This window comes from Myotis lucifugus, unplaced genomic scaffold (genome assembly GCF_000147115.1).
Source record: "Myotis lucifugus unplaced genomic scaffold, Myoluc2.0 scaffold_21, whole genome shotgun sequence".
NCBI classification, from domain to species: Eukaryota; Metazoa; Chordata; class Mammalia; order Chiroptera; family Vespertilionidae; genus Myotis; species Myotis lucifugus.
The window spans coordinates 6,824,746-6,852,236 of NW_005871069.1; the positions used below are offsets into that span (position 1 = coordinate 6,824,746).

Consider the following 27,491-nt stretch of genomic DNA (forward strand, 5'->3'; position numbering starts at 1 on the left):
GAAAAGGGTTAATATCCAACCTGGTAAACCCGGTGCCCTTTTCCCACCACCGGCCCCCCAGGGGGGGGGGTCCTTAATCCCGGGAGCTGCCCTCTGTTGTTCATTCGTTTCTCCAAGCGGGGGGTCCCTTTCAACCCACAAACCCAGGTAAAGGCCTGCCAGTATATTGTGGTGGTGGAACCCCCTCCCCCCTTCCAGAACCCTAAAGGATGCCGGACCCCACCTTAGGTCTCCTCCCCCATGGCAAGTGGACATCCCCCGAAGGGCTTCTGGGCTTCCAGAGAGATTTCTACCTCCTTCTTAGGCCCATTCCCCAGGGAGCAGGCTTAACCCAGCAGTTGGTCATCCCCGAGGGTTCCCAGACTGGAGAGGGCCAAGGCCGGGCTGGAGGGGACCCCCCCCCCCCCCCCCGTGCACAAATTTTTGTGCACCGGGCCTCTAGTCTTATATAATAAAAGGCTAATATGCAAATTGACCAAACAATGGAACAACCGGTTGCTATGACACGCACTGACCACAAGGGGGCAGACGCTCAATGCAGGAGCTGCCCCCTGGTGGTCAGTGCTCTGACAGGGAGAGTGCCGCTCAGCCAGAAGCCCTGAGCCGGTCTCACAGCTGTCGAATGCAGCAGCAGTGGCCAGAGCCTCTCCCGCTTCCATGGCAGTCAGATGTCCCCCGAGGGCTCCCAACTAGAAGAGGGTGCAGGCTGGGCTGAGGAACCCCCCAAGTGCATGAATTTCATGCACCGGGCCTCTAGATGTTTAATAACATGCTATTTAGCCTCCATGTGTTTTGAGAGTTGTTGTATTTTTTTTTTGTTGTGTTTGATTTCTAGTTTCATGCTATTGTTGTCAGTGAAGGTGCTTGATATGATTTCAATCTTCTTAAATTTATTGAAACTTCTTTTGTGTCCTAACATGTGGTTTATCTTTGAGAATGTTCCATATACACTTGAGAAGAATGTATATTCTGCAGCTTTGGGATAAAATATTCTGTAGATATCAATTAAATCCATCTTGTCTAGTGCGTTGTTTAAGGTTGCTGTTTCCTTGTTGATATTTTGTCTGGAAGATCTATTCATTGTTGACAGTGGGGTGTTAAAAGTTCCCTACTATGATTGTATTGATGTAGATCTCTCCCTTAAAGTCCACCAAAATTTTTTCGTATATTTAGGTGCTCCTATTTTGGATGCATATATATTTATGTGTTATATACTCTTGTTGGATCAATCCTTTTATTATTATGTAGTGATCTTCTTTGTATCCTGTTATGGCCCTCATTTTGAAATCTATTTTGTCAGATATAACTATTGCTACACCAGCTTTTTTTCATTTGAATTTGCATGGAATATTTTTTCTATCCCCTCATTTTCAGCCTGTGTGTATCTTTTGTTCTGAGTTGGGTCTCTGGTAGACAGCATATATATGAATTGTGTTTTCTTATTCATTCAGCTACCCTATGTCTTTTGTTTGGAGCATTTAAGCCATTTACATTTAAAGCTATTTGTTTATTTATTTAAAAATATTTTTATTGCCCTAACTGGTTTTGCTCAGTGGATAGAGCCTCAGCCTGCAGACTGAAGGGTCCCAGGTTCAATTCTGGTCAAGGGCTAATACCTTGGTTGCAAGCTCCTCTTTGGTCCAGACCCTGTTCAGGGTGTGTACAGGAGGCAACCAATCAATGTGTTTCTCTCACATCGATATTTCTCTCTGTCTTTCCCTCTCTCTAAAAATCAATTGGAAAATATCCTCAAGTGAGGATTTTTAAAAAATTAAAAATATTTTTATTGATTTTCAGAGAGAGAGGAAGGAAGAGGAAGAAACATGTGAAACATTAACTCACTGCCTCCTGCACACTCCCTACTGGGGGTTGAGCCCATAACCCAGGCATATGCCCTGCCCTGACCAAGAATTGAAACAGCAACCTCTTGCTGCATGGGATGACACGCAACCAACTAAGCAACACTGGCCAGGCAATAGGTACTTATTTACAGCCATTTTTTAGATGCTACGTTCCTCTCTCTCTCTCTCTCTCTCTCTCTCTCTCTCTTTCTTCTTCTTGGAGCAGTACCTTTAGCATTTCTTGCAATGCTGGTTTGGTGGTAATGAACTCTTTTAGTCTTCTTATGTCTAGGAAGCTCTTTATTTCACTTTCAATTTTAAATAATAGCCTTCCTGGATAGAGCAATCTTGGTTACAGATTCTTGCTTTTAATTACTTTGAATACTTCATGCAATCCTTTCTGGCCTGAAGTGTTTCTGTTGAGAGATTAGCTGACAGCCGTATGGGAATTCCATTGTAGGTAACTGCTTGTTTCTCTCTTGCTGCCTTTAAGATTCTTTGTGTTTGGCCCTAACTGGTTTGGCTCAGTGGATAGAGCCTCAGCCTGTGGACTGAAGGGTCCCGGGTTTGATTCCGGTCAAGGGCACATGCCCAGATTGAGGGTTAAATCCCCAGTAGGGGGCGTGCAGGAGGCAGCCAATCAATGATATTCTCTCCTCATTGATATTTCTATTTCTCTCTCCCTCTCCTTCCCTCTCTGAAATCAATAAAAATATATTTTAAAAAAGATTCTTTGTGTTTGATCTGGCCTTTTTAATTATGATGTGTCTTGGTGTAGATCTCTTTGGGTTGATCTTGTTTAGGACTCTCAGTGCTTCCTGAACTTGTGTGACAATTTCCTTCAGCAGGCCAGGGAAGTTTTCTGTCATTATTTCTTCAAGCAAGTTCTCTATCCCTTGCCTGCTTTCTTCTCCTTCTGGTATCCCTATTATGTGGACATCAGTATGTTTTATGTTGTCCCAGTTTTCTTAAACTACTAGAGGTCCGGTGCACAAAATTCATGTACGGGGGGCAGGGGAGGGTGTCCTTCAGCCCAGCCTGCACCCTCTCCAATCTGGGAACCCTCGGGGAATGTCCAACTGCCAATTTAGACCCGATCCGGTAGGAATTGGGCCTAAACCAGCAGTCAGATATCCCTCTTGCAATCTGGGACCGCTGGCTCCTAACCACTTGCCTGCCTGTCTGCCTGACTGCCCCTAACCACTTCTGCCTGCCAGCCTGATTGACACCTAACTGCTTCCCTGCTGGCCTAATCGCCCACAACTACCCTCCCCAGCCAGCCTGATTGACGCCTAACTGCTCCCCTGCTGGCCTGATCACCCACAACTGCCCTCCCTTGCCAGGGCCTAATCGCCCACAACTGCCCTCCCCTGCCAGGGCCTGATCACCCACAACTGCCCTCCCCTGCCACAACCCGCCTCCTCTGCACGAGGTGGTGGAGACTCTGGAACCAGCCTCTTCCATGCCACGCAGAGTTGCAGGACTCCCAGGCCTCACCGCATGGAGCGGCCACCAGGCCCCGCCTCCGCTGTGTGTGTGGCCATCTTGTGACAGCCTTGTGACAGCCATCTGGTGATGATGTGAGGGTGTGACGCCACCTAGGCTATTTTAGTATAGACGCTCCTGCTTTTAAAATATTTTGTCTTTTTTCTGTTCTGATTGAGTGATTTTTTTCTATTTTGTCTTCTGTTTCACTGAATCAATCTCGTACTTCATGCAGTTGACTGACAATTCCTTCCAGTGTATACTGTATTTCAGATATGGCATTTTGCATTTCCACCTGATTATTTTTCATAGTTTTTATATCCTTCTTAATTGTGTTGTTGCTCTAACCAGGTTCCTTGAGCATTCTTATAACCATTACTTTGAATTCTCTATCTGATCAATTGCTTGCCTCCATTTCATTTGGCTCTTTTTCTGGAGTCTCCTCCTGTCCTTTCATTTGGAGCTTGTTTTGTTTGTTTGCTTTTACCTCCCCATTTTACATGTCTCTTTGTGTTTGTTTCTGTTTTAGAAAGGACTGCTATGACTCTACTCTTGGTGGGGTGACCTTGTGTTGTAGGTGTCCTGCAGCTCCCAGTGGTGCAGTCTCCTTGTTCTCCCGAGCTGGGTGCTCTAGGAACGTCTCTTGTGTGGGTTGTTTGGACCTTCCTGTTGTAATTTGGTCTTGAAGGCTGGTTGACTGTGAGACTCAACCCCAACCATGGTGTGCAATATGCTGTACAGGTAGTCTTGAGGTGTCCTAATGGGCTCAGTGGCACAATCATTAACCCTTCAGGTTGTATGTCTATGGCAGTAAACCGTTATCACCATGTATTCATATTTTTTGCCTGCTTCTGCTAGACCTGTGTGTTCATAGGAGGTACCAATATGGGTAAATGGCTTATTTTAGTGTAGAGCTGGGAGCAGATCTGTGAATGGTCTGAGGCTCTCTGAAGTCAGCCTCCACCCATCAGCTACTCTGCCTCCCCTCTGATGTTGCCTGGTCTCCCTCCAGGGCTTTCCCAAGAAAGTGTTTAGGGTAGACCAGGCTAACCTAACTTGGACTAGTGGGCCCCCTACTTAGAGATTGCACAGTAGGACACTCAATGAGAGGAAATTAGTCTCTGCTTCAAAGCCAAACTCCTCAGTTTCTACCAGAGTCTCAAACTCTAGTTCTTCCTAAGGGGGTTTCCTGCAGGTTCAGGTTGGGTACAGGAACCTGTGATCCTTTGGCCTGTGGGCTGATGCTCTCTCTAACCATTGTGCAACTGGCCAGGGCTATATTTACTATGTCTTTAAGGTCTCACTGTGTTCATCCATTTCCCCCCTAAGTTTTTTGAGCATTCTTATAATCATTGTTCTGAACTCTCTATCTGGTACCTTGCTTGCCTCCATTTCACTTAGTCCTTTTTTTAGGGATTTCTTCTGTTCTTTCATTTGAGTCATGCTTCTTTGTCTCTCCATTTCGGCTGCCTCTGTATTTGCTCATATGTATTAGGTAGACCTGCCATGTCTCCAAGTCTTGGTATAATAGTCTTATGTTATAGGTGTCCTATGGTGCTCTGTAGTACAGTCTACCTGATCACCCCAGCAAGGTGCTCTAGGAATGTCCCTTGTGTGGGTTATGTTAGTCCTCCTGTTGTAGTTGTTTTGATTGCTATTGGCTTCTCTGTGCCTGGGTCAATCCTCAGGCTGGCTGAATATGAAGATCAACCTTGTACAAGTTGCTGTGTGGGTGCTGACGACACAAAACAGAATTCACCCCAGCAGGGTCTGGTACCTATGAGATCTCCCTTTGAATACGCTACCTGTGGAGCTAATTGGGTCCTTCTCTTATGTGGTCTAAAGCAGCGGTCACCAACCTTTCGGACCTCACAGACCACCAGTTGGTTCTGGGGCCTTTTGGGAGGCTCTCTGGTGTAGGTCAATGTTAGATGCTGCCTGTGACTGGCCCTGGGCTACCTGTTTGGAGCTACAAAACAATTTAGTTTGTGGCTGCCTTACTGGGCTTGGGTGAACATGGGAAGGGTCAAGCTGGGTACCAAGGCTGGCTTCCACTGGCACTAAGCCTGGGGGCAGGTCAGCAAAAGGCCCAAGGCACTCTGAGATCTGCCTCCACCTGCCAGCTGCCTGTTAGGCTCAGTCGCTTAAAAAACTGCTGGTGGCACTTAAGTTGCATGAGGTAGTTTCTTAGTGAGTCACCAGGTAGATGTGAGTGGTGTTCAACAGGTTGATACAGATTCAAACTTGGTGCCAGTGCTGGGTGTAAGTCCACTCAGCAAAAGTCCCAGGGTACACTGAAGATAGATGTACCCTGCAGACCTTTGTGGTGGGATGGGGTCTCAGGGAGACTTTAGGGTGAGGCCAGCAGAGTTTACTAGCCCCAAACAGACCAAGATTCAGCCGTGTGAAAGGAGGGCTCTGCACACGTTGGGCACGCAAGGGAAAGGTGATCCCAATCCTAGAGCCAGCCATACAAGTGTCTATTCTGGATTCTGCCTGGACCTTCTGTAGAGCCCAATGTTGGCAGGGTGGGGTTGCCAGGAGTCCAGAAGGTGGGACTAGTTGAACTTATATGAGGGAGTGGCACCTGTTAGGCTCGTGGAAGGTGGGGGGAATGAGCCCTGCCCAAGAGCCACACAACTCAGTCTCTGAAACCCACTGAATCTATCCAAATCTCTACACACTGGGCACAGACGGCTGAGTCCTCTGCAGGGTATAAGCTCTACAGGGTGGGGCAATAGGGAGTTAGGAGGGTGGGGCTTCTGGATTCTCCCAGACTGATGCCATATGGAGGTGAGTGCTTGAACAAGAAAGATGGGTTCTGCAGTGTAAGTGACTTAGCATGGGGTCCCTGGTGGCTGACCCTTCAATGCTCCTTCTACAACCCAGTCTCTCCCCACATGACCCTATTCCTCTGTGAGCCACCCGCTCTCTGCTGGAGCCAAGGGTGAGTGGCTGAAAATGAGTTTTGCGTGTTGGCCCTTTAAGGGGACTCCTGTCTCTCCCTGGTGGACAGAATCCTTGCTGATTCTCACAGCCAGATGTTATGTGGGCTCCTCTTCCCAGCTCTGGTGCTCTGGGCTGGGGAGCCTTATATGCGGTTGAGACTCCAAGCTCCTCAGGGGGAATCTTTGCAGCTGAGATATCCTTTCAGATTCTCAGCTGCCATCCCTGGGAGTGGGGCCAGCCCTTTTCCATCTCCACCATTCCTACCCGTCTCAATGTGGCTTCTGTACATCCTTGGTTATAAGATTTGTGTTAGCCAGTTCTTAGTTGGTTACTCAGGTCAATTGTTCTATGATTTAGTTGTAATTCCAGATTGTTCTTAGGAGGAGGTGAGTGCAACCTCCACCTACTCCACCACCATCTTCAAAATTTACCAGTATGTTATTTCTTTACAGTAAATTAAATTTGGATTGCAGTCTTTGCTTATGTTTTGGGAGATCCAACTATCTACCAAAATGTGAAAGCACAGAATGTTTATTCTTACCTGCCGGAAGCCGGTCCACCCTTGCTGCTTGACACAGTCGCTGCAGGGAAGAAACATCTGCACAGCTTATGTTTCAAGGGACCTGGCATATATGGCATACGTTTGCTCCCCCTCTTAGCGCTATGTGTTTTAACCAGGACCACCTCCCCGAGAAAGGTTGTTTCCCCAGGTGGGGAATTAAAATTGGCCTGCTCTGAATATGGACCTCTAGCTCCTTACACACTAACCTTGGTAGAAACCCTAGCCAGTAAATGGATGACTCCTTATGATTGGTCACAGGTTTGTAAAGCCTGTCTCTCAGGAGGCGATTACTTATTATGGAAAACTGAATATGATGATCTTGCTAAGAGAGCTGTAGCCACTAGCAAAAAATCCAGAGGAGGAATAACCCTAGACATGATATTAGGAGAAGGTGATTTTATCACGGCTCAGGAGCAAATGTATATGCCCAAAGAGGCACTTATTAAAGTAACCAGTTGTGCAGTAAATGCCTGGAAATCGCTACCTTGTACAGCAGGAAAAACAACTACCTTTACAGAGGTTAAACAGAAGGTCGAGGAACCATATCAGGATTTCCTTTCTCGCCTCATACAGGCAGTCAAGCGAGTAATCACTAATGAAGAGGCAACCAATATCCTAATCAAACAACTGACTTTTGAAAATGCTAACAACACCTGTCAGGCTTTATTAAGGCCGATTCGCAGAACGGGAACTATAAATGATTCTATAAAACAGTGTGCCAATGTAAGTCCAGCATTTATACAGGGTGTGGCTATAGCTGCAGCCCTCAAGGGGGAGACATACCCTCAATATGTACAGGGCATAGGACAAGCCAGCAATAATACAGATAATAAAAGATATATGAACTGCTACTCTTGTGGCCAATCTGGGCACTTTAGCAGAGAATGCCCAACTAAAAATAATAATATTCAGGCCAGGAGAAAACCAAGATGGCAGCATAGGTAAACACCAGAGATTGCTGCCTCACACAACCACTTCAAAAATACAACTAAAAGACGGAACAGACATCATCCAGAACCACAGGAAGGCTGGCTGAGTGGAAATTCCACAACTAGAAGGAAAGAGAAAAGCATACCGAGACTCAGAGGAGGTATGGTGCGGAAGTAAAGTGCAGAGGTACGGAGGCGCATGCAGCAAGGGCTGGCAACTGAGAATGCGGATGTCTTTTTCAATCAGGAGGGAGACACACGCTCCTGACTGCTCTGAACTCCAGTTCCGGGCTAGTCTCTGGGGACCCAGACTCATACGGGAGAAACTGGACTGTCTGGCATTGGGCAGAACTCGAGGGCAGCTTTCTCTCAGAGGTGCTTGCAGCGATTACTGGGACACTGAGAAGCAGGGCCTCTGAGTGAAGGACTGAGAGCAGCCATAACTGCTTGCTCCACCCCCTGATTCCCTGAGACCCCGCCCCACCCAAGCTGTGCACAGAGGCTTTTGCATATGAAAGGCCTGGCCTTTGCAATCTGAAAATTACCTAACAAAATGCAGCTGGCCAAAGGCCCCAGGGCAACTTGCATTGCTTCACAGCTGGCTCCTGCTGGGTAGCCACAGGCAGAGGCTAGATTAGCACCTCCTTAGAGATCCAGGAGCCAGTGTGCCCGGTGGTCAGAATGGGACCATCCAGATTGCAGCTCCTCGGATCCATAAAGGACACACTCAGGGGGCAGACTCAGTGAGCACCAAAGCCCCACTGAAGCAAGTCTTGCCCCGGAGGGGTGTCTCCAGCACAAAAGTTCTCCCACTGCAGACACAGCTGATTCTCACAGCCAATTGGCCTGGAGGTCAAACCCTCCCAGTGTTACCTACAACAATCAAGGCTTAACTACAACAAGACTGTGCACAAAGCCCACAAAGGGGTGCACCAAGAGTGTCCACCTCAGGTAATTGGGGAGGCTGAGCCACTGGGCCCTATAGGACACCTAGCAAAGAAAGCCACTCTATCGACACAGCGAAGCATAAAAATGCGGAGACAAAGAAACAGGACACAAATGACAGAAATGGAGGAAAGCAAACTACTGGATATAGAGTTCAAAACCACACTTTTCTCACAATCTGAAAAAAAACCCCACACTTTTAAGGTTTTTCAAGAATTTTCTAGAAACCGCCAATAAACTTAATGAGACCCTCAAGAAATCTAGTGAGACCCTTGAGGTTGTGATAAAGGACCAACTAGAAATTAAGCATACACTGACTGAAATAAAGAATATTATACAGAGTTCCAACAGCAGACTAGAGGATCGCAAGAATCAAGTCAAAGATCTGAAAAACGAAGAAGCAAAAAACACCCAACTGGAAAAGCAAAATGAAAAAAGAATCCAAAAATATGAAGATAGTGTAAGGAGCCTCTGGGACAGCTTCAAGCGTACCAACATCCGAATTATAGGGGTGCCAGAAGACGAGAGAGAGCAAGATATTGAAAACCTATTTGAAGAAATAATGACAGAAAACTTCCCCTACCTGGTGAAAGAAATAGACTTACAGGTCCAGGAAGCACAGAAAACCCCAAACAAAAGGAATCGAAAGAGGACCACACCAAGACACATCACAATTAAAATGCCAAGAGCAAAAGACAAAGAGAGAATCTTAAAAGCAGCAAGAGAAAGAAACTCAGTTACCTACAAGGGAGTACCCATACGACTGTCAGCTGATTTCTCAACAGAAACTATGCAGGCCAGAAGGGAGTGGCAAGAAATATTCAAAGTGATGAATAGCAAGAACCTACAACCAAGATTACTTTACCCAGCAAAGCTATCATTCAGAATTGAAGGTCAGATAAAGAGCTTCACAGATAAGGAAAAGCTAAAGGAGTTCATCACCACCAAACCAGTATTATATGAAATGCTGAAAGGTATCCTTTAAGAAGAGGAAGAAGAAGAAAAAGGCAAAGATACAAATTATGAACAACAAATACACATCTATCAACAAGTGAATCTAAAAATCAAGTGAATAGAGAGAACCAAGATGGTGGCACAGGGAGTAGACCTGTGTGTGCTGCCTCCCACAACATCATTGACACTACCAACTATAAGACAAACAACCACCATTCAGAACCATGGGGAAGTTGGCCCAGTGGGAGTTCTACAACTGGAAGGAAAGAAAGAAGCACAGTGAGACTGAGTAGGAGCTACAGAGGCGCCAAAAACAGAGGTACACAGTCACACGCCAGGCGGGCTGCAACTGGAGGCGCGATTTTTTTTCATTCGGAAGAGGTTATGAACCCTCGAATCCTCTGGGCTGGCTCGGGGTGGGTCTCTGAGGCCCCAGGCCCCACGGGGAGAGGCGGCACAGCCCTGCAGCGGTCGGAGAGTGGGGGAGGCTCTGGCTCGCGGCTGCTCGCCGGCACTGGGGGATGCGAAGTCCCGGTGTCCCAGAGAGGGGAGCAGCCGTGGAAACACCGCCATTGCTGTTTGCCCCACCCTGGCAGCTTCCTGAGACCCCACCCTACTCAATTTACATCCCCATCCAGGCTGTGCCAGAGGAACAAGAGAAAACGCCTGCGCGTTTACAAACTCTCGAATCCACTGAGCTGGTTCAGGCAGGATCATGAGCCACCAGACCCTACGGGGAGAGGCAGCACAGCCTTGCAGCGGTCAGAAAGAGAGGGAGGCTCTGTTGCGCAGCTGCTCGCCGGCACTGGGGGACGCGAAGTCCCAGAATCCCAGAGAGGTGAGGAGCCGCCGAGACGCCGCCATTGCTATTTGCTCCGCCCTGGCGACTCCCTGAGACCCAGCCCTAATCAATTTACATCCCCATCCAAGCTGTGCCAGGTCCGCAAAAAGACCCACCTGCCCTTTTGCAGCCTAGCCCAACAAATTGCAGACTTCAACTCCTCACACCCATGGGAGACGCGCTCAAGAAGCAGACCCAGGAGAACCAAGATGGCGGCGTAAGGAAGAGACCTGTGCGTGCTGCCTCCCACAACAACAGCGAGACTACCAACTATAGGACAAACACCTATCATACGGAACCATGGGAAAGCTGGCCCAGTGGAGGCTCTACAACTGGAAGGAAAGAAAGAAGAGCACTGAGACTGAGTAGGATGTGCAGAGGCACCAAGTACAGAGCCCAACCCAGCAGGCTGCAGATTTCGCTCCTCGCATCTGGGAGGGACGCACTCGGGGGGGGGGGGGGGGGGGGGGTGGAGTCGGGTTCAGGGCAGGCCAGGGCCAGGCTCGGCTGGGCCGGCGATGTGGAACCGCTGTACCAGCAGGCGCACAAGCACGCCCACCGGTTCCAGTCTCGCGTGGGACGCTGGGGGACGGCAGACGGGCAGTCTGTGCACTTGGTGGAGGGCGAAGTCCGAACAGGCGTACTGGATGTTTAGCCACCAGGAAAGCCTGGAGATTTTGCCTGCTGGGAGCCGCCCGGCAGGGGACAGAGTGCCAAACTTCGTGTTTCCCCGGTGAGGCTGGGACGGCCCCGGTGAGGTCGGGGCGGCCCCGGTGAGGCCGATACAGCCCCGCTGAGGTCGGGACAGCCCTAGTAGGGTCGGGACAGCCCCGGTGAGGCCGAAACGACCTCAGTGAGGCCGGGACGGCCCCGGTGAGGTTGGGATGCCCCCGGAAAGGTCGAGACTGCCCCGGGGAGGTCGGGACGGCCCTGGTGAGGTTGAGACGGCCCTGGTGAGGACGAAACAGCCCCGGTGAGGTTGGGACAGCTCCAGTGAGGTTGGGACAGATCATGGGGACCAGTATAGACTGATGAACAGGGGTAGATGCAGAGGCAGAGCAGCATTGAACAGACTGTCAAACTACAGTGGGAACCCTGGGGAGGGTTTGCAGGGGGGAGGGGCGGTTAAGAGATCAACCGAAGGACTTATATGCATGCATATAAGAATAACCAATGGACACAAGACACTAGGGGTAGGGGCCGGGGGAATGTCAAGGGGGGGAAAAAGGAGACATGTGTAATACTGTTTGTAATACTTCAAGAAATAAAAATTATTTAAAAAAATAATAAAAAAATAAAAATAAAGTGAATAAATAATCTGATGAACAGAATAAACTGGTGATTATAATAGAATCAGGGGCATGGAAAGGGAGTGGACTGACTATTCTCAGCGGGGGAAGGGGTTTGGGGGGTGCGGGAAGAGACTGGACAAAAACCGTGCACCTATGGATGAGGACAGTGGGGGGGGAGTGAGGGCGGAGGATGGGGTGGGAACCGGGTGGAGGGGATCTATGGGGAGAAAAAGAGGAACAACTGTAATAATCTGAACAATAAAGATTTAATTAAAAAAAATACTCAGGCCAGATGGCGAGCTACTCAACAACCTAGAAATACATCAGGGAATAATATTAATCCTCCAAAAACTGTTTGTCCCCGATGTCAGAAAGGATTCCATTGGGCAAAGGAATGTAGATCAAAATACCATAAAAATGGTCAGCCTTTAAACTCTACAAACCGCTCCCAAGGAGATTCTATCCTATCACCTCAATTGGGAAACTTGAGAGGGGGCCAGCCCCAGGCCCCTGCAATAATAGGGGCATCAACCCTCAACCAGTCAGTGACCTCTTCAGGGCAACCCAGGCAGTGCAAGATTAGACCTCCGTTCCACCACCCACGTTATACTAACCCCAGACTCGCTGGTAGCAGCCATTCCTACAGGAATGTCTGGGCCACTGCCTGATGGAACTGTAGGTTTAATATTAGGACGGAGCTCCACCTCGTTACAGGGGATCTTAGTCAATTGCAACTGGTTCCCTTTAACTTGTACACTGACTCCCAATATATAGTTAAATTATTCCCTCACATTGAGACCACCTCTCTCCCACAAGGAAGAACAGCCATTTTCTCTTTGTTAATCGGCTACAAACTTACATTCACAAACGAGAAAAGGCTTTCTATATTGGACATATTAGAGCTCATTCCTGCCTACCAGGACCCTTAAGCGAAGGAAATTATCAGACAGATTTACTAACTTGCCCAGAAGTTTGTACAGCTCTAGAAGAAGCCCGGCGGTCTCATGCCATTCACCATCAAAATGCTTCTGCTCTCCAACTATATTATCGAATATCTAGAGAAGCTGCTCGAGGTATTGCGCGTGACTGCGGCCATTGTCCTACTCATTTTCCTAGCTCTGCTACTGGAGTTAATTTAAGAGGACTTAGACCCTGTGACTTATGGCAGATGGATATTACTCATGTCCCATCTTTTGGCAAACTTTGCTATGTGCATGTTTGTATTGATACCTTTTCTCATGTTATCCTTGCTTCTGCACATACAGGGGAAGCCTTTAAAGATGTAAGTCAACATTTATTCCAATGCATTTCCTACCTAGGAATACCAAGGGCACTCAAAACAGACAATGGGCCTGCCTATACCTCTACAGCCTTTAAAAACTTATGCTCTACATTCGGCATCGCACATACTACAGGAATACCCCACAATCCTCAAGGCCAAGCAATAGTAGAAAGGGCTCACCAAACTTTAAAAACACAAATTAAAAAATTACAAGAAAATGAGTTTAAATATTCATCTCTTCATCATGTTCTACAACATACTCTATTTGTAATTAATATACTAAATGTAGATTCTGAGGGAAATTCCCGGATGTAGACTTTGGAACCCTGATCTAACTAAACCTAAAGCCCTCGTCAAATGGAGAGACTTACTTACAGGAGCCTAGAAGGGACCTGATGTACTTTTAACCTGGGGGAGAGGATATGCTTGTATATTTCCACAGGACGCAGACTCACCTGTGTGGATTCCAGACCGTCTAGCGCCCCACCTTATATCACACCGTCCTCCGTCTCCGCCTCACCCTCCTCCTCCCCGGTATCATCCATATCTGCCGACCCAGAGGGCACAGCTGACTCCTCCCCGGATGCCGATACCACCATCAAGCTCGGCCCTGATGGACCCGTTGATCCAGCCGTTCAATGCGCTGATGAAAGCTTCGGGAAGCCCGTCGCCAGCGACGATGCCCGCTAGCCAAATCAATGAGGACAACCAAACCACTGACTTGGGGACAGCTGAAATCCCTTGACTGAAGAGGCCAGCAACCTTCTACAGGAACAAAGCTCCGTGTGCACTCCATCCACTATATTTATTGCTATGTTCGCTTTCATTGCTTTTCAGGTACCTTTAACTTTCGCTTTACTGCAAACTCATTGGGCTTATATACCGTAGCTTCCAATATTACAGCTAATATACTCAGCATCACTTGTGGAGAGCAATTGCCGCCAAGGCGCCTATAACTCTTTATAGACCCCAGCCCCCGCCTAATGGCAAAGAAACTTATCATATTACAGCTTGTCTACCATCCCCATATGTCTTTCTACGAAAAGATTCTCACAGTAACCTAGGTATGATGACAAATGAAACCATCTTCACTGTTTCCTGTCACAAATGTATTTTGACCACATGTATTGATTCTAGCTTATCTATTCAGACAATTTTTATTATAAAGCAGCCTCCTTATCTAATGTTACCTGTACAATTGCATATGCCATGGTATGATGATTCTGGGTTACAAGCTATTAGAAAAATTACCAGCGCTTTAACAAGCTCAAAAAGATTTGTAGCAGAATTAATCTTAGGCATACTACACTCATTACAATTATAGGATCACTTGCTACTGCAACCACAGCCTTGGAACAGGAAGTCCTTACAGCTCAGCATGTAGATCAGTTAGCAAAGAATATTTCTCTCACCCTAGCTACCCAATAAATGATAGACAAAAAATTAGAAGCCAAGGTTAATGCTCTTGAAGAAGCCCTTACAAGGATACATCTCTAAACAAAGCATTATCCCCAAGCTTTTAAGCGTAGGCCTATTTTTATTCATAACTTTAATAATTATTTGTCTTTTCCCAGTCTTCTTCCAAGTCTTAAACAACCCAATCCGAGAGGTGGCCGCTGATTTACACGCGCTATCATTTAAAAATAAAATGGGGGAATTTGCCTGAAGCCGGTCCACCCTTGCTGCTTGACACAGTCGCCGCAAGGAAGAAACATCTGCACAGCTTATGTTTCAAGGGACCTGGCGTATATGGCATACGTTTGCTCCCCCTCTTAGCGCTATGTGTTTTAACCAGGACCACCTCCCCGAGAAAGGTTGTTTCCCCAGGTGGGGATTTTTCTCTGGAGTTAGGGATTAACAGGACTAAGGAAGGGAATAAATCAGTAAAACCCCTTAACTAAGTGCCAGGCAGGTAGTTAATCACCTTAACTACGAACAATCATGCTTAAGCTACATAATCTTTACTTAGGATAATCTCCTTCAGTTACTTCCTTGTAGCTTAACAGAACAGTAGAGTAGTGACCTTGGAATGGAGATAACAAACGCCCTAACCTTTGGAATAGAATGGATAGGATTAAAATCAAATGGTATAAATACAGATGTAACAGGAGAATAAAGACAGAACCTGGTTAGGCTGTGATCAACTGAAGCTGTCTCTGTGTCCTTCATTCTTCTCGGACTCCGTCCTCACCTTTGGGAACGCCGGGACCTGCTGGGGCTGAACCCCAACACTTACCAATGTCCTTTCTACATTAGCATTCAAAGTTCTGTCATATTCCATGGTGATTTTATTTATGACTTTTATAATCTCTTGGTTAGAAGTTATGACTGTGGTACAGGCTATTAGACTACCTTCTAGTTATATTATGAGCTCTAAAAAAACCACTCTTGCCCAAATTCATTGTTTTCTTGGTACCTATTTCAAATAATTACCCTTTTACTTACAGTATAGATTCCAGCATATATTGAGATGAACATTCTGTGGTTGAACTTTATTAAAAGTTTTCTTATTGCTACAGTTTATTGGTTTAATTGTCACAAGCTTAATTTAAGACATTGCATTACCTGTGGATCCATATGTCAACTGGAAATGTTGCTTCATTCCACTTGCAATTCATAATCTTGAGGAAATTAAAAAGCCTATATCAAGAATTTGTTAACAGGTTGCCATGTTAAAACTAATTAAAACTTACAGCTATCTATACTAATTAAAGGGTAATATGCTAATTAAACCAGACATCCTTCTGGACAAAGCCATGTTGGTGGGGGCCAAGGCAGAGGTGGTTAGGGGTGATCAGACTAGCAAGCAGAGGCAGTTAGGAGCAATGAGGCAGGCAGGCAGGTGAGCAGTTAGGAGCCAGAGGTCCCAGATACACACCCCCTCCCGTGCACAAATTTCGTGCACCAAGCCTTTAGTAATAAGGATAATAATTTTATAAATGGAAAAGAATAATTGAGACAATATAGGGGTAACATCTGGACTCCATCTTGACTGAAAGAACTCCATTTTAGAGGCCTATGACTCCTCTCTTTCAGTAAAATGCCATAGTTGAAATTAACCTAACCACATCCTTAAAGGAAAGAATGTATAATGATTTCTTAACATCATGTTCTGCAAGTTTTTTTTAAATCAATTAAATGATAACCAAAATGTTTGTACGAGCATTATTTTACAGGCCCTTTGAGTGATCCACTGGCCATGGAAAATATCTTATGACTACAGGATCAACTGCCACCAGAGAATAATTATTCCCAATCCCTACACCAAGCATGTCAAACTCAAAGGCTAACACGGCCAAATAAACAAGGTTTAAGTTTATGTGGGCCACAAAAAAACAAAAGCTTCAATTTTCATAGAAACGTAAGTTTATTTCAATAGAGACATGCTGAATACAAAGGGCTGGAATAAATGAGTAATCATTAACATAAAATAATAGAACATTTTAATAAGATTAATATTTTTTCTTGAACATTAACTTACCAGACACTGAATAACTGCACAAATAAGTGTAATGCAAATAAATCTATTTTTCTTGTTCTCCAAAAGCAAAATATTTCCTGTTGCACACACAAAACAAGTCAGTTCAAGACTAATGACCTGGCAATCAGCTGCTAAAATATTCACTGCTAGTATTAGTGGAGAGAAATGGTGCGCCTGCGTGTAAGGTAAATGAATGCAACACGATTATAGTAATTAGTCATTAGTGAACATTGTAGTTCATTAATAACTAGTGGCCTGATGCACGAAATTCATGCACAAGGTGGGTGTCCCTCAGCCCGGCCTGCACCCTCTTCAATCTGGGAATCCTTAAGGGATGTCTGACTGCCGGTTTTAGGCCCTATCCCACAGGCAGCCATACATCCTTCTTGCAATCTGAGACCACTGGCTTCTAACCGCTCACCTGCCTGCCTGCTTGATCGCCCCGAACCACTCTGCCTGCCAGCCTGCTCTCCCCCAACTGCCCACCCCACCGGCCTTCTTGCCCCCCAACTGTTCCCCCTCGCCAGCCTGCTCACCCCCAACTGCTTCCCCTTGCTGGCCTGATCATCCTCAACTGCCCCCCCCCCGCCACCCTGATTGCCCCCAACTGCGCCTCCACCAGCCTGTTCACCCCCAACTGCCCCTCCTGCCTGCCTGATCGCCCCCAACTACCCCCTGCCAGACTGCTTGCCCTAACTGAACCCCGGCGGCCTGATTGCCCCTAACCACCTCTGCCTTGGCCCCACCATCATGGCTTTGTCCGGAAGGACATCCAAAAGGTCTCCTGGTCTAAATAGCATATTACCCTTTTATTAGTATAGAATAGAGGCCTGGTGCACGGGTGGGGGCTGTCTGGTCTGCCATGAAGGGGGTCCCAGATTAGGGTGGGGGTCCCCACTGGGGGCATGGCTGGCTTGGGCAAGGGGCTGATGGCCGTTTGCAGGCTGGCCATGCCCCCATTGGGGTGAGGGTCTCCATAGGGGAGCGTGGCCAGCCTGTGAGAGGGTCTAATTGCCATTTTCAGGCTGACCACATCCCCTTCAGAGTGGGGGTCCCCACTGGGGGGCATGGCCAGCTTGGGTGAGGGGCTGATGGCTGTTTTCAGACTGGCCACGTCCCCATTGGGGTGAGGGTCCCCGCTGAGGGGCATGGCCGGCCTGGGCAAGGGGCTGAGGGCTGTTTGGGGGCGGTTTGTAGGCTGGCCAAGTCCCCAGCTTTGTATGGAAGGACATCCAGAAGGTGTCCGGAAGGTCTCCCAGTCTAATTAGCATATTACTTTTATTAGTATAGATTATGTATAACAGGCTATTGTAAAAATTAAGTTACGGAATTTTTATGAAAATGTTTCTTTTTATGAGTAAATATATATATGAATAAATTTAATAAAAATATATCTCACTGTGGTTTTTGTTGTTGTTGTTGTTTTAATTTTGTTTTATTGCTTAAGGTATTATAAAGAGTATTACATATGTCTCTTTTTTTTTGCCCCTTGACCTTCCCCCGGCCTCGCCTACCCCCCATGTCTTGTGTCCATTGGTTATGCTTATATGCATGCATACAAGTCCTTCGGTTGATCTCTTAACCCCCACCTCCCCCGCCCCAACCCTCCCCGCTGTAGTTTACTCTTCGATGCTGTGCTTCTGTATCTATTTTTGTTCATCAGTTTATAATGGTCTTTATTATCCATAAATGAGTGAGATCATGTGGTACTTTTCTTTCATTGACTGGCTTATTTCACTTAGCATAATGCTCTCCAGTTCCATCCATGCTGTTGCAAATGGTAAGAATTCCTTCTTTTTTACAGCAGCATAGTATTCCATTGTGTAGAAGTACCACAGTTTTCTAATCCATTCATCTGCTGATGGGCACTTAGGCTGTTTCCAAATCTTAGCTATGGTAAATTGTGCTGCTATGAACATAGGGGTGCATATAGCCTTTCTGATTGGTATTTCTGGTTTCTTGGGATATATTCCTAGAAGTGGGATCACTGGGTCAAATGGGAGTTCCATTTTTAACTTTTTGAGGAAACTCCATACTGTCTTCCATAGTGGCTGCACCAGTCTGCATTCCCACCAGCAGTGCACGAGGGTTCCTTTTTCTCCCCATCCTCGCCAGCACTTCTCATTTGTTGATTTGTTGATGATAGCCATTCTGACAGGTGTGAGATGGTACCTCATCGTTGTTTTGATTTGCATCTCTCGGATGATTAGTGACTTTGAGCATGTTTTCATATGTCTCTTGGCTTTCTGAATGTCCTCTTTTAAAAAGTGTCTATTTAGGTCCTTTGCCCATTTTTTGATTGGATTGTTTATCTCCCTTTTGTTAAGTTGTATGCATTCCCTATAAGTGTTGGAGATTAAACCCTTATCTGTGATAACATTGGCAAACATGTTCCCCCATGCAGTGGGCTTTCTTTGTTGATGGTTTCTTTTGCTGTGCAGAGCTTTTTATTTTGATGTAATCCCATTTGTTTATTTTCTCTTTAGTTTCCAATGCCCTAGGACAGTGATGGTGAACCTATGACACGCGTGTCAGAGGTGACACGTGAACTCATTTTTTTGGTTGATTTTTCTTTGTTAAATGGCATTTAAATATATAAAGTAAATATAAAAAAAAATATGAGTCTTTGTTTTACTATGGTTGCAAATATCAAAAAATTTCTATATGTGTCACAACACCAGAGTTAAGTTAGGGTTTTTCAAAATGCTGACACGCCAAGTTCAAAAGGTTCGCCATCACTGCCTTAGAAGCTGTATCAGTGAAGAAATTGCTTCGGCATATGTCTGAGATTTTGTTGCCTTTGGATTCCTCTAGTGTTTTTATGGTTTCCCGTCTTACATTTAAGTCCCTTATCTATTTTGAGTTTATTTTTGTGTATGGTGTAAGTTGGTGGTCTAGTTTCATTTTTTTGCATGTATCTGTCCAATTTTCCCAACACCATTTATTGAAGAGACTGTCTTGACTCCATTGTATGTTCTTGCCTCCTTTGTCAAATATTAGTTGAGCATATTGGTTCAGGTCTATTTCTGGGTTCTCTATTCTATTCCATTGATCTATATGTCTGTTTTTGTGCCAGTACCAGGCAGTTTTGAGAACAGTGGCTTTGTAATACAGCTTGATATCTGGTATTGAGATCCCACCTACTTTGTTCTTCTTTCTCAGGATCGCTGCAGCTATTCGGGGTCTTTTCTTATTCCAGATGAATTTTTGGAGAGTTCGTTCTAGGTCTGTGAAATATGCCATTGGTATTTTAATGGGGAGTGCGTTGAATTTATAGATTGCTTTGACTAGTATGGACATTTTAATGATGATGATTCTACCAATCCATGTACATGGTATGTTCTTCCATCTGTTTATGTCTTCCTCCATCTCTTTTTTCAACGTCCTGTAGTTTTCTGAGTAGAGGTCTTTTACCTCTTTAGTTAGGTTTATTCCTAAGTATCTTAATTTTTTTGGTGTGTGATGGTAAATGCGATTACTTTTTTAGTCTCTCTTTCTCTAAGTTCACCATTGGTGTATAGAAATGCCATAGATTTCTTGGCATTAATTTTGTATCCTGCTACATTGCCAAATTCATTTATTAGGTCTAATAGTTTTTTGATGGAGTCTTTAGGGTGTTTTATGTACAATATCATGTCATCTGCAAATAAGGACAGTTTTACTTCTTCTTTTCCAATTTGGATGCCTCTTATTTCTTCTTCTTGTCTAATCGCAATGGCTAATACTTCCAGTACTATGTCGAACAGGAGTGGTGAGAGTGGGCATGCCTGCCTTGTTCCTGTTCTTAAGAGAAATGGTTTTAGTTTTTGCCAATTGAGAATGATGTTGGCTGTGGGTTTGTCATATATGGCTTTTATTATGTTGAGGTATGATCCTTCTATTCCCACCTTGCTGAGAGTTTTTATCAAAAATGGGTGTTGGATTTTGTAAAATGTTTTTTTGCTTCAATTGATATGACTATGTGTGTTTTTTCTCTCAATTTGTTTATGTGATGTATCACGTTTATTGATTTGCAGATATTGTATCATCCTTGCATCCCTGGGATAAATCCTCCTTGGTCATGGTGTATGATCTTTCTGATGTACTGCTGGATGCGATTTGCTAGGATTTTGTTGAGGATTTTGGCATCTATGTTCATGAGGGATATTGGCCTGTAATTTTCTTTCATTGTGTTATCTTTATCTGGTTCTGGTTTAGGGTGATGCTGGCTTCATGGAATGAGCTTGGAAGTATTCCTTCCTCTTGAATTTTTTGCAATAGTCTGAGGAGGATAGGTTTTAGTTCTTCCTTGAATGTTTGGTAAAACTCCCCTGTGAAGCCATCTGGCCCCAGGCTTTTGTTTGCTGGGAGCTTTTTGATGACTGCTTCAATTTCTTCCATAGTTATTGGCCTATTGAGATTTTTAGATTCTTCCTGATTGAGTTTTGGAAGGTTGTATTTTTCTAGGAATTTGTCCATTTCCTCCAGGTTGTCTGATTTGTTGGAGTAGAGCTGTTCATAGTATTTTTTAACAATCATTTGTATTTCTGTGGGGTCTGTTGTTATTTCGCCTCTATCATTTCTGATTTTGTTTATTTGGGTCCTCTCTCTTTGCTTCTTGGTGAGCCTGGATAGAGGTTCATCAATCCTGTTTATCCTTCCAAAGAACCAGCCCTTGGTTTCATTGATTTTCTGTATTGTTTTTTTGGTCTCTATGTCATTTATTTATGCTCTAATCTTTATTATCTCCTTCCCTCTGCTCACTCTGGGGTTTTCTTGTTGCTCTCTTTCTAATTCTTTGAGTTGTACAGTTAGATGATTTACTACCATTTTTTCTTGTTTTTTGAGGTAGGCCTGTAGAGCTATGAACTTCCCTCTCAGGACTGCTTTCATTGTGTCCCATAGGTTTTGGATTGTTGTGTTTTCATTGTCATTAGTTTCCAGGATGTTTTTAATTTCTTTTTTTATCTCATTGGTAACCCAATCAGTATTTAATAACATGCTATTCAGCTTCCAAGTGTTTGAGTGTTTTGGATTGTTTTTATTATAGCTTATTTCTAATATTATGCCATTGTGGTCTGAGAATATGCTTGGTATGATTTCAATCTTCTTAAATTTGGGGAGACTTTGCTTGTGACCCAATATGTGGTCTATTTTTGAAAATGTCCCATGTGCACTTGAGAAGAACGTATATTCTGCAGCTTTGGGGTGAAATGTTCTGAAGATTTCAATTAAGTCCATCTGATCTAGTGAGTCATTTAGGATTGCTGTTTCTTTGCTAATTTTTTTTGTCTAGAGGATTTATCCAGTGATGACAGTGGTGTATTAAAATCCCCTACTATGATTGTATTGTTGTCAATCTCTCCTTTGATATCTTCCATGAGTTTTTTTATGTATTTGGCTGCTTCTGCCTTGGGTGCATATATGTTTATCAGGGTTATATCCTCTTGTTGTATTGATCCCTTTAGTATTATGAAGTGGCCTTCTTTATCTCTTGTTATGGCCTTCACTTTGATGTCTATGTTGTCAGATATAAGTATTGCAACCCCAGCTTTTTTTTCATTTCCATTTGCCTGAAAGATATTTTTCCATTCCTTCACTTTCAGTCTGTGTGAGTCCCTTATTCTGAGGTGGGTCTCTTGTAGACACTATATATATGGGTCATGTATTTTATCCATTCAGCCACTCGATGTCTTTTGATTGGAGCATTTAGTCCGTTTATGTTTAAAGTTATTATTGAAAAGTACTTGTTTGTAGCCATTTTTATTTTTTTGAGCCTGTGTTCCTTCTTACCTTTTTATTTCTTTTTTTTTACAGCATTCCCTTTAGCATTTCTTGCATTGCTGGCTGGTAGTGATAAACTCCCTTAGCCTTTTTTTGTCTGCGAAGCTCCCGATTTCCCCTTTAATTTTGATTGATAGTCTTGCTGGATAGAGTATTCTTGGATTCAGTCCCTTGCTTTGCATCACTTTGTATATCTCCTTCCATTCCCTTCTAGCTTGATGTGTTTCTGTTGAGAAATCATTGATAATCTGATGGGGGATCCTTTGTAGTTAACTCTCCGTCTCTCTCTTGCAGCCTTTAAGATTCTCTCTTTGTCCTGAACATTTGCCATTGTAATTATGGCATGTCTTGGTGTGGATCTTTTGGGATTCAGCTTGCTTGGGACTCTCTGTACTTGTGTAACTTTTTTCTTCCCCATATCTGGGAAGTTTTCTTTCATTATTTCTTCAAATAAATTTTCTAATCCTTGCTTCTCTTCTTGTCCTTCTGGCAGCCCTATAATACATATGTTATTTTGTTTTGCATTGTCCCAAGGCTCCCTTAGGCTCTCCTCCTGCTTTTTCATTTTTTTTCTCTAGTTGCTGTTCAGATTGGGCTTGTTTCTGTACTTTATCTTCTAACTCACTAATTTGGTCCTCTGCTTCTTCTAGTCTACTGTTGAAGCCTTCCATGGTGGTTTTGATTGTAGCTATATCATTTTTCATTTCTTCCTGATTTTTACATAGGTTGTTGATTTTCTCGTCCATCCGGTGTATGAACTGTATGACCATTACTCTGAATTCTTTTTCTGTCATGTTGCATGCTTCTGTTTCACTTATTTCCTTTGTTGGCGATTCCTCCTTTTCTTTCCTCTGGGGATTGTTTCATTGTCTTCCCATTCCGACTATCACCAGAAGGTTCAAATATCAAGTTGCAGGGGCCTGGGCTGTGTACAGTGGGAGTTTTGCACCCCCCAAATGTCACTGAAGAGCTCTGACACCAAGACGTGTGGCTGCTGTGGGTTGGTGGGAGCCACGCTTGCCCCAGGTCAGAGTCTCAGGCGCTTAGTGTGGCCTTGTGTGCACACCTAGAATCAGGGACCCTGCCTGCACCATGTTGAAACAGAGAACCTGCTGGGGTGTGCCAAAAATCAAAGTCTCCTAGTGTGTGTCAGGAGGCTCCCTGTGTCCGCGCCGAGAATCGAGTATCAGAGTCTCTGTTGCTTGGTGCTATCTTGCACCAAGAATCAGGGTCCCTATGTGCGCATGCACCAAGAATTGGAGTCACTGACTCTTAGTGTGAATGTACTGGAATCAGGGATCCCAGGTGCATGCAATGAGAAACAGTGTCTAGTAGTCACTGGTGCTCATTGCTGCCTCTTGTGTGGAGACCAGGTTGCACAGTCGCACTGTGTTGGCAGGAGGTCCACTCCTGCCCTGCAGAAAACAGCCTTCTGTATGTGCTTGCCTTGAATCAAAGTGAGGTGGCACTGCCGCTCAGTGTGGGTGTGGGGTCTGATCACGCAGGTGTGCACTGCAGGAAGCAGACTCCCCGTGTTCATGCACCCAGGTTCAAATTCAGTGCTGCCCCCCTGCATGGGCATGGGGTCTGGTCGCGGGGGAACAAACTCCCCGAGTTCGCACGTTCACGTTCAAATTTAGCGCAGCCTCCCTGTTTGGGTGCCAGGTCTGGTCATGGGAAGCAAACACCGGGTTCATGCCCCCAGGCTCAAATTCAGTGCTGTCTCCCCGCGTGGGCGCGGGACCTGGTCGCGGAAAACAATCTCCCCAAGGTTGCGCCCTTAGGCTCAAATTCAGCACACTCTCCCCACCTGGGTGTGGAGCCTGGGTGAGGGCAACAAACTCCCTGGGTTCGCATGTCCAGGTTCAAATTCAGCGCAGCCTCTCTGCTAGGGTGTAGGGTCTGGTCGTGGGAAACAAATTCCCTGGGTCTGCACCCCCAGGCCCAAATTCAGTGCTGTCTCCCTGCGTGGGCACAGGACCCGGTCACAGAAAACAGTCTCCCCAACAATGAGCACCCAGGCCCAAACTCAGCACAGTCTCCCCGCCTGGGCACGGAGCCATCACGGGAAACAAATTCCCCAAGTTTGCACGTCCAGACTCAGACTCAGCTCTGTCTCCCTGCCCTGTGTGGGTGTGGGATCTGGTCCCAGAAAACAGTCTCCCCAAAGGATGTGCACCCAGGCTCAAATTCAGCCCAGTCTCCCTGCCTGGGTGCGGAGCCTAGTCGCGGGGAAACAAATTCCCTGAGTTCGAGTTTGCGCACATCCAGACTCAAATTCAGCGCTGTCTCCCTGCCCTGCATGGGCGTGGGATCTGGTCACAGAAAACAGTCTCCCCAAGGATGTGCACCTAGGCTCAAATTCAGCACAGTCTCCCCGCCCACGGAGCCTTGTCGTGGGAAACAAACTTCCCATGTCCAACACCAAGGCTCAAAGTCAGGCAGAGCTGCTGCTGCTGAGTGTGCGCAGAAAGCCCCATTGTGCAGCTGGGGTCTGGAAGTTCCTATGCTGCTGCCTCGGAGGCGGAGGGGGGGGGGGCAGCGGGGGAGGGGGATTGGCTTTGTGACTCACAGAAATCTGCGGCTGGGGTGCCTGGAGTCTTGGTGTCCCTGGGTCTGTAGCTGTGGTCATAGGTCTTCTACCAGAGTGGCTATAGGGTTCTGGTTTGCTACGGAGACCAGACTGGGTGGTGGCGAGGCTAGGATCCTAGTCTCAAGCCGTTCTGTTCTTCAAGATGGCGTGTTCTCTGAGCCTCTGGTGTCCTCCCGGAGTGTTCGCAGTGGCAGCAGGGTTTTGCCGTCTATGACTACCTGGATTGGCAGCCACTTGAAAGACCTGCAGGATCTAACTGTCCCTATTTCACTCACACACCCACACCCACACACGTCCACACACTCCTCTATAGCTCCCTCACTCTCTCACACACTCTCCCCTCCTACCTTCCCGCCGGTTGCCATCTTTCCAGATCCGAAAATGTTTCTTATATATCGTTACCAGTATATTGGCTGGGCCACAAAAATATTCATTGTGGACCACATGCAGCCCATGGGCCATGAGTTTGGCATGCTTGCCCTACACCCACACCAAGGCCCCTATATAAGTTATCCACAAGAACCCCTTGGGAAGCTCAACTTCTTCTTTCAGGTGGACTCCCTTGTGCACAAGCTATTTTAAATAAACTCTATCTGCTTGATCTTGTACTGAGTTCAGTGCTCATTTCTATGACATTGAGACTCAAGAACTTGGCATTCAAGGACCAGAAACATGATGACTCAAGACATATAAAGAATAAACTAAACTGAAGCTTCCCCCTTCCCTCAATGTTCATAACTTTTCAGAACGAGGCTATGGTATTATTTGTTTGTTTTTAACAAAGTAATTCTAAGAAAAAAATTTTATGCTCGTTCAGAAAAACTGCATGTTATAAATATTAATTTAACACAAAAGTGTAACAAGTTAACATTTGGCCATACTAATGTTGTGTTACCATAAAAATTACTGGATGCAAATTGTTATGTAAATCTGAAATTCACTGCCAACTTTAAGACACAAACTTAAACATTTTATTAATTTCAAGAAGAATGTTATTATATAAATTAAGTTTATTCATATTTTAAGTGAAATATTCATTTCTAATACTTAAAAGCTTTGCTTTTTATATGTTCATGTTACAATTAAACATCTTGCTGAAGTTTTGTAAGAATCCTAGTTTTCCAGGTAATCATGTCATCTGCAAATAACCTTTGTTTTTCTCCTTTCCCAAAGTTATGTTCTTTTAAATAACTCAGAATGTATTAAATAAGAGTGGTTATTGGACTCCCTAATCTTATTCCTAACTTTAAGAGGTATGTCTTTAGTATTTCATAGTAAATTTGTGGTTAATGTTATATTCCTTTAGACCAGGAGTGGGGAACGTCTGGCCCATGGGCCATAGTAAGGTCTTCAAAATCATTTGGTCTGGTTTGGCCAAGGCATTAGGGGGGAGTTAATTAAATGGTTGACCAAATATAGCAGGCTAATTTTAAGTTGATAATTTTGGAAGGCAGCTATGCTCACCACTATACCACCAACGCAACCTTAAGTTGATAATTTTGTATGGCCTGAGAATCCTATCTAATAAAGAGGGAATGTGCTAATAGACCTTCGTGCCATCACAAAGACGGTGGCACCCACAGCCAATAAGGAGGGAATATGCTAATTGACTGCCCTGCCTTCAAAGATGGCGGCGCCCACCGCCAATAAGGAGGGAATATGCTAATTGACTGTCCGTCCTCAAAGATTCTGGTGCCCACAGCCAATAAGGAGGGAATATGCTAATTATCTGCCCTGCCCTCAAAGATGGCAGCGCCCACAGTCACAAGATGGCAGTGCCCAGTCCCCTCAGCCCCACCGAAGCGACAGGTGCACAGCAAGTCTGGGCCCACCCCCAGGTGGGCCCGGCCACTCTGCGTGCCTGCCTTTGGAGTCCCCCAGGCTCCTCAGCCCCCCAGCTGCCCAGGGCTGCCCGAGGTTCAGGTAACCAGGGCTGGCCGAGGCTTGCGCTGCCAGCAGTGGCAGCAGCAGAGGTGTGATGGGGGCGTCGCCTTCCCCTGATCGCCGGGTCACCTCCCGCCCCTGAGGTGTCCTGGACTCTGAGAGGGGGCAGGCCGGGCTGAGGGACGCCCCCTTTGGTGCATGAATTTTCATGCACCGGGCCTCTAGTGATGTTATAAATATCCAAGTGGCCCTTGGCAGAAAAAAGTTTCCCCACCCCTGTGAACATACTGTACTAAGTTTCATCAGGACTGCAAGTTGAATTATATTTTTAGGAATTTATTAAAATGAGTGTATGATTTTCCTCCTTTGTTGCTCTACAAATATAATAAAATACTTAAAACAAAATAGGCCCTAACCAGTTTGGCTCAGTGGATAGAGCGTCAGCCTGCAGACTCAAGGGTCCCAGGTTTGATTCCGGTCAAGGGCATGTACCTTGTTTGTGGGCACATCCCCAGTGGGGGGTGTGCAGGAGGCAGCTGATCGATGTTTCTCTCTCATCGATGTTTCTAACTCTCTATCCCTCTCCCTTCCTCTCTGTAAAAAATCAATAAAATATATTAAAACAAAACAGGATACCAACCTTGTACAACTGATCCTTGAAGTATGTGGGGGCCAAGGGTGCCAAACCAC

At 45.5% G+C, this 27,491-nt stretch overlaps 1 pseudogene; it reads left to right on the forward strand.

Annotated features, from left to right (window-relative positions):
• Positions 1-6,106: 6,106 nt before the first annotated feature.
• Positions 6,107-15,740, forward strand: LOC111825318 (annotated as a pseudogene).
• The last annotated feature ends 11,751 nt before the right edge of the window (positions 15,741-27,491 follow it).